This window comes from Chiloscyllium plagiosum, chromosome 46 (genome assembly GCF_004010195.1).
Source record: "Chiloscyllium plagiosum isolate BGI_BamShark_2017 chromosome 46, ASM401019v2, whole genome shotgun sequence".
Lineage (NCBI taxonomy): Eukaryota > Metazoa > Chordata > Chondrichthyes > Orectolobiformes > Hemiscylliidae > Chiloscyllium > Chiloscyllium plagiosum.
In genome coordinates, this window is record NC_057755.1 from 6626549 (window position 1) to 6639427 (window position 12879).

General features: G+C 46.4%; 1 long non-coding RNA gene and 2 other non-coding genes across 3 annotated transcripts; 2 read left to right on the forward strand and 1 right to left on the reverse strand.

Moving 5' to 3' along the window:
- The first annotated feature begins 1158 nt into the window (after positions 1–1158).
- Positions 1159–11750, forward strand: LOC122544133. Its single transcript, XR_006310271.1, has 2 exons — positions 1159–2306; positions 11284–11750. It is a non-coding gene; the product is annotated as an uncharacterized LOC122544133 (long non-coding RNA).
- Positions 1209–1281, reverse strand: trnav-uac. Its single transcript has one exon. It is a non-coding gene; the product is annotated as a tRNA-Val (tRNA).
- Positions 11514–11586, forward strand: trnak-uuu. Its single transcript has one exon. It is a non-coding gene; the product is annotated as a tRNA-Lys (tRNA).
- Positions 11751–12879: the final 1129 nt, after the last annotated feature.

The following is a 12879-nucleotide window of genomic DNA, read 5'->3' on the forward strand; positions in this document are numbered from 1 at the left end:
ACGCATTGTGGGAATAGGGGGAAGCAGTGAGAACATGGAACATGCATGACTATGACTGCGCCCCAAAGGCCCTTCGGCCCTCAATGTTGTGGCGACCTCTGGAGCTAATCTGAAGCCCATCTATCCTACACTATTCCGTTTTCATCCATTTGTCTATCCAATGACCATTTAAATGCCCTTAAAGTTGGCACGTCTACTGCTGTTGCAGGCAGTGCGTTCCACGCCCCTACTACTCTGTGTAAACAAAACTACCCCTGACAACTCTCCTATATCTATCACCCCTCAATTTAAAGCTTCTTGTCCTCGCCATCACCATCAGAGGTGTCACTGTCCACCCTATCTAACCCTCTGATTTTCTTATATGTCTCAATTAAGTCACCTCTCAACCTTCTTCTCTCTAACAAAAACAGTGTCAAGTTTCACAGTCTTTCCTCATAACACCTTCCTGTCATATCAGGCAACATTCCTCTGAACCCTCTCCAAAGTTTCCAGAGCGTTCCTGTAATGCGGTGACCAGAACTGTACGCAATACTCCAAGTGAAGCCGCACCAGAGTTTTGTACAGCTGCACATTAACTTGTGGCTTCGAAACTCAATCTCTCTACCAACAAAACCTAACAAACCCTACACCTTCTTAACAATCCTATCAACCTGGGTGGCAACTTTCAGGGATCTACGTGCATGGACACTGAGATCTCTTTGCTCATCTCCACTTCCAAGAATCTTACCATTAGTCCAGTACTCTGTATTCCTCTTGCACCTTCCCAAGTGAATCAGCTCACACTTATCCGCATTAAACTCCATTTGCGCCCTCTCAGCCCAGCTTTTGCAGTTTATCTATGTCCCTTTGTAACCTGCAACTTCCTTCAGCACTATCCACAACTCCACCAAATTTACTAACCCATCTCCAACACCCTTACCTCGGTCATTTATAAAAATGACAAGCAGCAGGTGGACCCAAGACAGATCCTTGGGGTGCACCACTAGTAACTGAACTCCAGGATGAATATTTTCCATCAACCACCACCGGTCGGTCTTCTTTTAGCTCGCCAATTTCTGATCCAAACCACTAAATCCCCTGCCTCCCTATTTTGTGCAATAGCCTACACGAAGAAACCTTGCCAAACGGCCTTACTGACATCATTACACATTAACCGCAAGTAATCATAATTTAGCAACTCATTTTAGTCAAGGTGCAAGAAAGTATGATGGCTCCACTGGGGCTCGAACCCAGGACCTTCTGCGTGTAAAGCAGACGTGATAACCACTACACTATGGAACCTATAGGCAAGCAGTCACATCTGTGAATCACAGGTGCCTGTGTTTGGCTTGATTTGGAACCAGACAATTTCGGAGTTCCGCCTCTTCTTCAGTTCACTCACTGTCCTTCCTGTTGGACACAAACCCGGTGTGGTGTGATGTTTGACTTTGTCCAGCCCAGTCCAACGGCGCCGCTTACACCTCATGTGTTTTGCTTGAGACCTTCTGCTTGCAGCCATTTGAAAGATGGAGTTTTTCTCTCTCTCTCTCTCATCACTGAGAGTCTCACTGGCCTGGAAACATTAACCGTGTTTTCTGTCGACATTTGCTGCCAGAGGTGTTGATTTTTCACGAGCAATTTCTTGTTGTTGTGAATGCGTTTGGAAGGCTTGAGCTGGAAGTGATGAAGTTATTTTTTTGGATTTCAGGAAGCAGTCTGCAAGCCAAACGCAGAGGAAGAAAAAAGATGAGAGTGTGTGGAATTGGTGCAGGATCGGAGATGTATTGGTGCCGGTGAAATGTGATTGTGAACTCATTGTGGGAATATGGGGAAGCAATGAGAAAGGCAATCTGTGCGACAAACTCAGACAGAAAATACGAAATCAATGCAATATTCTCTACTAACCAGTATCGCTGATGGTATTTCGCAATCAGGGCCTCTTTACCTTCGTCCGTAATGCATCTGACTTTTAATCAGAGGCTCCAGGGTTGAAGTCCGTGTTCGGGCACTGTCTTAAAATCGGATTGCTCAGTACTGTCTCTAAACAATCAATTCGTGACGTGAGAAAACCTGATTTTTTTCAAGACTGTGTTCACCAATGAATATCACTTCTCCAGCCTGAATATCTCATTGGGGAGAGTGTTGGGCTTCGAATCTGAGCGTCCCGTGTCGAAGAACCCGTTGAAATGCTGTTTTTTGAGTCCCAGTTCTCCAAGCAATCAATCTTTGACATGCTTTGAGTGTGAAAAATGAAAATTGCTCAGTAAACAACAGACTGGATTTTTCGAACTCAAGCCACGAATCACGCCCATTGGTTAATATGTTAGGTAAAAAAAACAATGACTGCAGATGCTGGAAACCAGATTCTGGATTAGTGGTGCTGGAAAAGCACAGCAGTTCAGGCAGCATCCGAGGAGCAGTAAAATCGACGTTTCGGGCAAAAGCCCTTCATCAGGAATACCTTGTAGAGAGAGGAGGATAACTTCTTCAAGGCAGGCATCCTTGCAAGAGGATTCGCAAGAAGGGCTTTTGCCCGAAACGTCGGTTTTACTGCCCCTCGGATGCTGCCTGAACTGCTGTGCTTTTCCAGCACCTCTAATCCAGAATCTGGTTCATATGTTCCAAAGCCTACTGGAGGGTTTATTTTTCAGTATTGAAGTGCAGTTCGTGCCCATGAACTGTAGGAAGTGTGTGGAAACGGCTTAGTGACAGAAGCATATTGGACAGAGTAGATGAAATCCGAAAGAAGAGTGGTCGCTGGCAATCAGAAACAAAACCAGAAATTTGCTGGAAACGTTCAGCATGCCTGGTAACATCTGTGGAGAGAGACATCACAGTTATCCTTTCAGTTTGAGCAACTCTTTCTTACGAGTTTGATAGTTAAAACTCACACAACGCCAGGTTATAGTCCAACAGATTTATTTGGAAGCACTAGCTTTCGAAATTTTGCTCCTTCATCAGGCGATAACCACGTGATGAAGGAGCAGCGCTTCGAAAGCTGGTGCTTCCAACTAAACCTGTTGGATTGCAACCTGGTGTTGTGTGATTTGTAACTTTGTCCACTCCAGTTCAACACCGGGACCTCCAAATCAAGAGTTTGAGGGTACTTTCCGAGCAACAGCAGTTTTTTTTGAAAGTAAGTTTGCAGATGACACCCAAATTGGAGGGTGGACAGCGAAGAAGGTCGCTTCGGAACACAATGGGATCTTGCTCAGAGCAGCCAATGGGCCGAGGGGTGGCAGGTGACATTTAATTTAGATAAATGCGGGCTGCTGCATTCTGGAAAAACAAAGCAGAGCAGGACTTATGCACTTAATGGGAAGTCCTGGGAAATGTTTTTGAAAAAAGAGACTTTGGAGTGCAGGTTCATAGTTCCTTGAAAGTAGAGTCACAGTTTGTCAGGATAATGAAGAAGGCCTTTGGTCTGCTTTCCTTTACTGGTCAGAACACTGAGTTTAGGAGTTGGTAGGTCATGTTGTAGCTGTACAGGACATTGGTTAGGTCACGTTTGGAATATTGCATGCATTTCTGGACTCCTTCCTATTGGAAGGATGTTGTGAAACTTGAAAGGGTTTGGAAAAGATTTAAAAGGATGTTGTCCTGGGTTGAGGATTTGAGTTACAGGAAGAGGCTGAATAGGCTGGAGCTGTTTTCCCTGGAGCATCGCAGGCTGAGGGGTGTCGTTATAGAGGTTGACAAAATCATGAGGGGCATGAGGATAAATAGAGAATGGAACTGCATTAAGTGAGCATATCTGGTCAGCATGGGCGAATTGGACCAAAAGGTCTGTTTGTGTGCTATACATTTCTGTGACTCTGTCTCTGACTCTTGTTTCCAAACAGATTAATTCCGATGAAGGTCAAAATGTGAATGATAGTAGTTTTTCATATCTGCGATGGAAAATCCCGACTTTCTGGTCTGTCTCTCTGAGTGTCCAGGGTTCGGTTTACTAAACAGGTTGTGTTTTCAAACCCCCTTACATTTTGCCATTCTTAGGAAAAGAAAGATAGTGGGCGTTCGGTCTGAAACCTTGATCTGCTGTGTCCAGGAAATTTTTAGAGTCATAGTTTCATAGCTTTGTACAAGATGGAAACAGACCCTTTAGTCCAACTCATCCATGCTGAAAAGATATCCCAAATTAATGTACTCACATTTGGCAGCAAGTGCCCCATATCCCTTTCAACCCTCCCTGTCTATATACTCTTCCAGACGCCGTTTAAAGTCAAAACGTGTTGTGCTAGAAAAGCACAGTGATCAAGCAGTACCCGTGGAGCAGGAGAGTCGACATTTGGAGCATAAACTCTTCACATGAATGTCGAATCTTCTGGTCCTTGGATGCTGCCTGACCAGCTGTGTTTATCCAGCGCCACACGTTTTGACGCTGATCTCCATCACCCACCGTTATCACTTTCTCCCAGATGCCTATTATATGTTAGAATATTACCTGCATCCATCACTTCCTCTGGCAAATCATTCCATACTCGCGACATCATCTGCGTGAAAATAAATGCCCCTTTGATCCCTTTTAAATCTTTCCCATCTCAACCAAAACGTTGTCCCCAGAATAAAAGACTTTTTATATTTACCCTATTCTTTGCCCTCATGAATTTATGAAACTGTATGAAGTCACCTCTCAACCTCCGACGCTGCATGGAAAACAGACCCAGCGTATCCAGTCTCTCCCTGCAACTACTTTGGATTTCAGCATCTGCAGTTTCTTTTGTCTTTACAGAGAAAAGTTTGCAGTGTAGCTGCATGTGGCGCCATCTGAGGTAAACAGTACCAGGTACACATCTTTGATACAGAATGCAGAAATCGATGGAACAAAACAATTTTGCTTTCATTCCAGTTGTTAATAGTATATGTTAGAAAAATGAGAGTGAGGTAATAATGTTCAGTAATACAATCTATCAGTAGATCAGTGCAGGAGGTTTGCGCATGTGCTGTGCCCGTGCTGGTGAGCCACTGACTCCCCGCACCAGTCCCCAGTTGTGAAACCTGAAAGGGTTCAGAACCCATTTCTAAGGATGGTAGAGTCAGAGAGTCATACAGATATACAGCAAGGAAACAGACCCTTACGTCCAACCTGTCCATGCCACCCAGATATTCCAACCTAATCTACTCCCATTTGCCAGCACTTGGCCGATATCCTCTCAACCCTTCCTATTCATGTCTCGATTCAGATGCTGTTTTAATGCCGTAATTGTGCCAGTCTCCACCACTTCCTCTGGCAGCTCATTCCATACACGCACCACCCTCTGCATGAATAAAGTTCCTCCTTCGGCCCCTTTCATATCTTTCCCCTCACACCCAGACTCCTACTCAAGAGTTTCAGGAAGCTTTCCTCATAATTTCTGTTTTTGTTTCCGAACAGATTAGATACTGATAAAGGCCAAAATTTAAACAATATTAATTTTTCAGATCTGTGAGGAAAAATCCCTTCTTTCTGATGTGTCTCTGAGCATCCAGGGTTCCAGTACGGGTGCAGGTTGCATTTCCAAACCCTGTTACTTTTAATCAGTCTTATTAAAAACTAGATAATGCGTGTTCCAGCTGAAACATTTGTGTGCTGTGTCCATAGCATTGTCCGAGCCACAGGTTCAAAGATTTGTGCAGGATGGAAACAGATCCTTCGGTACAACTCGTCCATGCTGACCAGATATCCTAAATTAATCTTGTCCCATTTGCCAGTATGAGCCTCATATCCCTTGAAAAGCTTTCTCAACCAGATGCCTTTTCAAGACAAAACACGTGGTCCCTGAAAAGCACAGCCCTTCAGCTGGCATCCGAGGTGCAGCAGGTTATGCTCGAAACGTCGACTCTCCTGCTCCATAGGTGCTGCCTGGCCGGCTGTGCATTTTCCAACGCCACTCTTTTTGACTCTGATCGCCAGCATCTGCAGTCCTCACTTTCTCCCAGGTGCCTTTTAAATATTGTAATTGTTGCACCGTCCTCTTTGTGAAAAAAAAATGCCCCTTCGATCCTTTTTAAACCTGTCCCTTCTCACCTAGATCTGTGCCCTCTTTCCCACCCCACGACAAAGAACTTGCCTATTGCCCATATTCTTTTCCCTCATGGTTTCATAAACCTCTGTTGGATCGCGGTCAGCTTCCAACACTCCAGGGTATACAGACCCAGTCAATTCAGCTTCTCCCTGCAGCTACTTAGATTCCCAGCATCCGCACTTCTTTTGTCTCTGCAGAGAAGGGTCTGCTGTACAGGCCCACTTGGTGCCATTTGAGCTACAAAATACCGAGGTTTTAGATTTAGATTAGATTAGATTAGATTACAGTGTGGAAACAGGCCCTTCGGCCCAACAAGTCCACACCGACCCGCCGAAGCGAAACCCACCCATACCCCTACATTTACCCCTTACCTTACACTATGGGCAATTTAGTATGGCCAATTCACCTGACCCTGCACATCTTTGGACTGTGGGAGGAAACCGGAGCACCCGGAGGAAACCCACGCAGACACGGGGAGAACGTGCAAACTCCACACAGTCAGTCGCCTGAGGCGGGAATTGAACCCAGGTCTCTGGCGCTGTGAGGCAGCAGTGCTAACCACTGTGCCACCGGTACGCATCTTCGATACAAAATACACAAACCGAGTGAAACAGAAAGGGAAAAAAAAATGTTGTATCCATTAGTTCATAGTACGCATTAGAAAATGAAAAGTGATTGTTTAATGTTCAGTATTACAGTCTTTGCATATATCAGTGTAGGGGGGTTTCACACTTGGTCTGCCCGTTCGAGTGAGCAGCTGACTTGCTGCCCTCATGACGTCCTGCCTCTCCATCCCGCTTCCCGCTGATCCGCTCCACCCTCCTCTCCGACTTTATCACCATTACCTCCGCTTCCATCTACCTACCGCACACTCAGCTGCTTTACCCCAACCACCCCCTCCTATTTATTGCTCCACCTTCCCAGTGAAATGCGATTGTGACCGCATGGTGAGAGTAGGGGGAAGCAGTTAGGAAGGAAATGTGTGCGACAAAACCCATAAAGATAAAAGTTAAATCAATGCAATATTTTCTCTTCACTGGCGTGTGTCACTGCACTACTGAGTGCGATTGCGCCCGGGTAGTTAAGGTAGTAAAGCATCAGTTATCCAATCTATGGGTCCAGGGATCGAGTCCCTGATCGGGTGTTGCTTTTTTTTTTAGATGGGAGTTCTCAGTCCTTTCCAAACAATCAATGCGTGACATGGTGAAACCTGATTTGTTTGAAGTCTCAAAAGACAAAATTGCACAGAAACATCAGTCGAGCTGAATTCGAACTCATTCTGAGTAACGTCCACATAACACTCCCACAGGTTAAAATGATTTGGAGATGCCGGTGTTGGACTGGGGTGTACAAAGTTAAACATCACACAACACCAGATTACAGTCCAATAGGTTTGATTGGAAGCACATTAGCTTTCGGGTGATGAAGGAGCAGCGCTTGGAAAGCTAGTGCTTCCAATTAAACCTGTTGGGCTATAACCTGGTGTTGTGTGATTTTTAACTGGAAAAGGGAGTAGCTATGGTAACATCTGTGGAGAGAAGTCAGAGTTACCCATTCGAGTCGAGTGACTCTTTCTCAAGAGCTTCAGCGAGGTTTCTTCAGAATTTGGTTTCTTGCTTCCGAACAGATTAGATACTGACGAAGGTCGAAATGTGAATCTTTCAGATCTGCGAGAGAAAGTCCCTACTTCCTGATCCATCTCTGAGTGTCCTTGGTTCGGGTTCCGGTTCCGGTTGTGTTTTCAAACCCTTTCAAAATTTCCCATTCTTAAGAAAAGCAAGATAATGGTCGTTCTCGCTGAAACATTTATGTGTGTGTGAGATGTTATGCAATAATTAAACTGAACCAGTGCCCCGGGGTAAAGTTTGAGATTGTGGAAGACAGAGAACGGTGGGATCTTGCTGTGCTTTCCGTGCCATGCACGTTCTCCCCGTGTCTGCGTGGGTTTCCTCCGGGTGCTCCGGTTTCCTCCCACAGTCCAAAAATGTGCAGGTTAGGTGAATTGGCCATGCTCCATTGCTCGTAGTATTCGGTGAAGGGGTAAATGTAGGGGAATGGGTCTGGGTGGGTTGCTCTTCAGAGGGTCGGTGTGGACTTGTTGGGTCGAATGGCCTGTTTCCACACTGTAAGTAATCTAATAACCTAACTTCAACTCAATTTTTATTTCTCTGTGCGTCCCCCTCCCCAGCCCCCCCGCAACCTCCCAGCCGCCGAGGAGGAGATTGGATCCGGCAACTGAAACTTGGGACGGTGCAGAGACAGAGAATCACATCGTTTCTGCCCTGTGAAATTGTCAGAGGAGGGCTTGGGACCAGAGAGACAAAGAGAGAGAATAATCAGAAACTGTCCTGTCTCCTTGTCGTTTATTTACACACACACACAGAAAAGAATTGTGGGGTTCAGGCTGTCTCTGGAATTTTTACCACGGAGGGGCGAACAAAGGAGCAAAAAGGTGGAGAGGGAACTGCTGCATAATCTGATCACACAGATGTCACTATCTCCTCCTCTATCTCAGTGTACATCCACCCGCTGCCCTCACTGCCTTCAGCCCAGGGGCTAGGGCTCAATGGGGAGGGCGGGATGATGGGGGTTTTTGCACGTGATGGAGACACAGAGTTTTTTTTATACCCAGTGAGGGGGCAGAGAGGAATGACGCAGGTAGCAGTTTTTGCAGAGGGGGCAATTGGACCAGGACAAGGTGGGGGCCAAAAGGTTTGAGGGAAAGTGCAAGAGTTGGATGGGGACAGAAATCCAAGGGGTCGGCATGGGCTCGGAAATGGGGAAGGAGGTCTCTCAAGTTGCTTAATTGGTGCAGGTTTACAAACCTAGGGAGGCAGAAAATGGAGGGGGACAAAATGAGGGAAATTATGCTCTTGCCCCCCCATCCCACTTTTACTCTTCCAGTTCTGGGCACAATTAGCAGGGGGCAAACGTGTTGGGGTAATTCTGGAGGTGTACAATTTGGTTGGGAGGCAAGGTTGAGAAATGCAAAATAGTAGGTACTACAGGATGGGGGCATCAAATATGGAGGGGGAATCTATGTGGGATATAGGTTTGTGGAGGACATAAAGCTACACCAGCAGGGGGCAATTAGACAGGAGGGTGTGGGTGGGAAAGGTTTGTGGGGAGTGCAAAACTGGGGACAGACTGAACAACCATGGGAATGTAATGTTGGGGGAGGGGGGATTTGGGGAAAGGGACAAACTGGGCGGGTGTTAAAGGGGATAAAGCCCCTTTCTCAATGATGGTGAGCGACAGGGAATGGCAGGACACTGGGATCTTGCTGTGCAATCCCATGATCAGTCTCTGTACACACTCACGGTTTGGGGACATGATGGGGTAGCAAGGAGGAGAGGTCTCCACAGCAAATGGGATTTAATGGGGGCCATTCGGGGGCAAATCCTGAGGACCAACATCATTTCATGGAGTGGAGGGGGCAGCCACGATGGGCTGAACATCCTCTTCCTGAGGGATTTTGGGACTGGGATCTTGCTGTACATCGATGGAGTTGCGGGGAGGCGATACAGTCATGGGCCAATCCGTCCACACAGACTCATTTAGCCAAAGCCCAGGAACTTAGTTGAATATAGGGCATAGAGGGAAGTGAAGAGGGGCTTTTATGTCAGGAGGCATAATGGAGTGAGGGGGGACAGGGGCAAAAGGGACAGTGCACGGAGGAGTGGGGGGGAGTGAAGGGAGCCAAAATGCAACGTGTGAAAAATGGAGAGGAGGGTCTCATAATTGATGCAGAAGCAAAACTTAGGGAAGGAGCAGAAAAAGAGAGGCAGGTTAGAAAGTGAGGGTAAATGTGTTCCCCCTTCCTCACCCCCCTCATTTTTAACCCTTTCCCTCTCTAACGCTGGGTGGCCCAATCAGGAAGGGCAAGATTGGGAGGAGTGGTGGAGGGAGAGGCAAAAGGGGAGTACTTGGGCAGGCAGTATGTGTCGGGGTATAATAGTACACGGGTGTGGAGCAATAATACAATGGTGAGGTAGGGGATATTGGGTGATGGGAGGGGCTACCTATCCATATACGCATCCAGATGCCTTTTGAAGTGAACACTGTCGTGCTGGAAAAACACAGCCAGTCTGGCAGTATCCGAGGAACAGGAGAGTCGACGTTTCGAGAAGAGGAGTTAACACCCTGCACATGTCCCCAGGTGTGGGACTTGAAAGAGTTCAGAACAGATTTACAACCATTTTTCGAGGGTTGTAGGGTTTTAGCTATCAGGAGAGGTTGAATAGGCAGGTTCTGTTTCCTCTGGAGGGTTGCAGGCGGTGGGGTGACCTGATAGAGGTTAATAAAATGATGAAGGGGCATGGTTAGGGTAAGTAGACGAGGTCTTTCCCCTGCTTTGCAGGAGTCCAGAACTAGAGGGCATAAGTTTAGGGGGAGAGGGAAAAATTAAAATGGGACCTAAGTGGCAACTTTTTCACGCAGAGGGTGGTGCGTGTATGGAATGAGATGCCAGAGGAAGTGGTGGAGGCTGATACAATTGCAACATTGAAGGGGCATTTGGATGGGTATACGAATAGGAAGGGTTTGGAGGGATATGGGCCGGGTGCTGGCAGGTGGGACGAGATTGGGTTGGGATATCGGGTCGGCATGGACGGGTTGGACCGAAGGGTCTGTTTCTATGCTGGATATCTCTATGACTCTAAATTAGCTAAGGATACCTGGTCATTATGGATGAGTTGGACGGAAGGGTCTATTTCGGTGCCGTACACCTCTATGACTGTCGAACTGTCTGGTCCCCCTTGGGCCCCTGCGTGACATGTCAATCTTTCATTCAGCACGTTGGATTGTTGGTTCAGATTTGAATGCCAAATTGCGGGGTATTACAATTTCCCAACCCATTTCAGTCACAGTGCACTAAAACACGATGGCTCCACTGGAGCTCGAACACAAGACCTGCTGTAGGTAAAGCAAACGTGAAAGCCACTACACGATGGAACCAACATAAATTGAGAAATGGTTCCGGAGCACCGCCCACTGGCGTGGTGTGATTTTTGGCGTTGTCCAGCCCAATCCAACAGCAGCGCTTACACGTCGTATGCTTTGCTTGAGACATTTTGTTGCAGCCATTTGGAAAACGGAGTGTTTTTTTTTATATCGAGAGCAGCTTGTGGTGAATTGCAATTTGTGACCTGCGACGAATTCTCACTGGGCTGGAAACATTAACCGTGTTTTCTCTGGGCAGTTGCTGCCAGAGCTGTTAATTTTCACGAGCAATTTGTGTCCTTGTTGTTGTGAATACTTTTTGGAAGGCTTGAGCAATTTTTTTTTTGATTTTTTTTAGGAAGCAACTTGCAAGTCAACCGCAGAGAAAGAAAAAGATGAGAGAGTGTGGAACTGGTGCAGGATCGGAGATGTATTGTTGCAGATGTAATGTGATTGTGAACGCACTGTGGGAATAGGGGAAACCAATGAGAAAGGAAAAGTGTGCAAACAACCCACAAAGCCAAAAGTAGATCAATACACTGTTCTGTGCTCACCAGTGTGTGTCACTGCAATCGCGTTTCAACCAGAGCCCGGATAGCTCAGTCGGTAGAGCATCAGACTTTTAATCTGAGGGTCCAGGGTTCAAGTCCCTGTTCGGGCGTTGCTTTTAAATAGGAGTTATCAGTCTTGCGTCGAAATAGTCATCACATGGTCGAATGTGATGTGTTTAAAGTCTCAAACGACAAAATTGCGCAGAAACAGCAGGCTAACGAAATTCGAACGTTTTCTTCGTACCGTCCACCTAACTCTGCCACAGATTAAAAAGTTTTAATTCCTTCCGTAGCATTTATTTGGGAGAGTTGAAGTGTTATTTTTGCGCTTGAACTGTGGGGAGTGTGTGGAAACCGCCTGTGTTAAAACACACTGGATAGAGTCGATAAAAACCGAAAGAAGGGCGGATAGTGGCAATCAAAAACAAAATCAGAAATCGCTGGAAAACTGAGCAGCTGCGGTAGCATCGGTGGAGGGAAATCAGAGCTACCCCTTCGGGTCAAGTGACTCTTTCTCAAGAGTTTCAGCGAGATTTCTTCGTAATTTCGTTTCTTGTTTCCGAACAGCTTTGGTTAATAGAATTAAGGAGAATCCAAATGGTTTGCACAAATATATTAAGGACAAGAGGATAACTAGGGAGAGAATTGGGCCCCCCAAAGATCAGCAAGGCGGCCTTTGTGTGGAGCCACAGAAAATGGGGGAGATACTAGATGAATATTTTGCATCAGTATTTACTGTGGAAAAGGAAATGGAAGATATAGACTGTAGGAAAATGGATGGTGAAATCTTGCAAAATTACCGATTACAGAGGAGGAAGTGCGGGATGTCTTGAAACGGTTAAAGGTGGATAAATCCCCAGGACCTGATCAGGTGTACCCGAGAACTCCGTGGGAAGCTAGAGAAGTGATTGCTGGGCCTCTTGCTGAGATGTTTGTATCATCGATATTCACAGGTGAGGTGGCAGAAGACAGTTTAAGAAGGGCGATAAAGACAAGCCAGGGAACTATAGACCGGTGAGCCTGACCCCAGTGGTGGGCAGGTTGTTGGAGGGAAACCTGAGGGACATGTGTTTGGAAAGGCAAGGACTGATTAGGGATAGTCAACATGGCTTTGTGTGTGGGAAATCATGTCTCACAAACTTGACTGAGTTTTTTGAAGAGGTAACAAAGAGTATTGATGAGGGTAGAGCTGTAGATGTGATCTATATGGACTTAAGTAAGGTGTTCGACAAGGTTCCCCATGGGAGACTGATTAGCAAGCTTAGATCTCATGGAATACAGGGAGGACTAGCCATTTGGATACAGAACTAGCTCAAAGGTAGAAGACAGAGGGTGGTGGTGGAGGGTTGTTTTTCAGACTGGAGGCCAGTGACCAGTGGAGTGCCTCAAGGATCGGTGCTGGG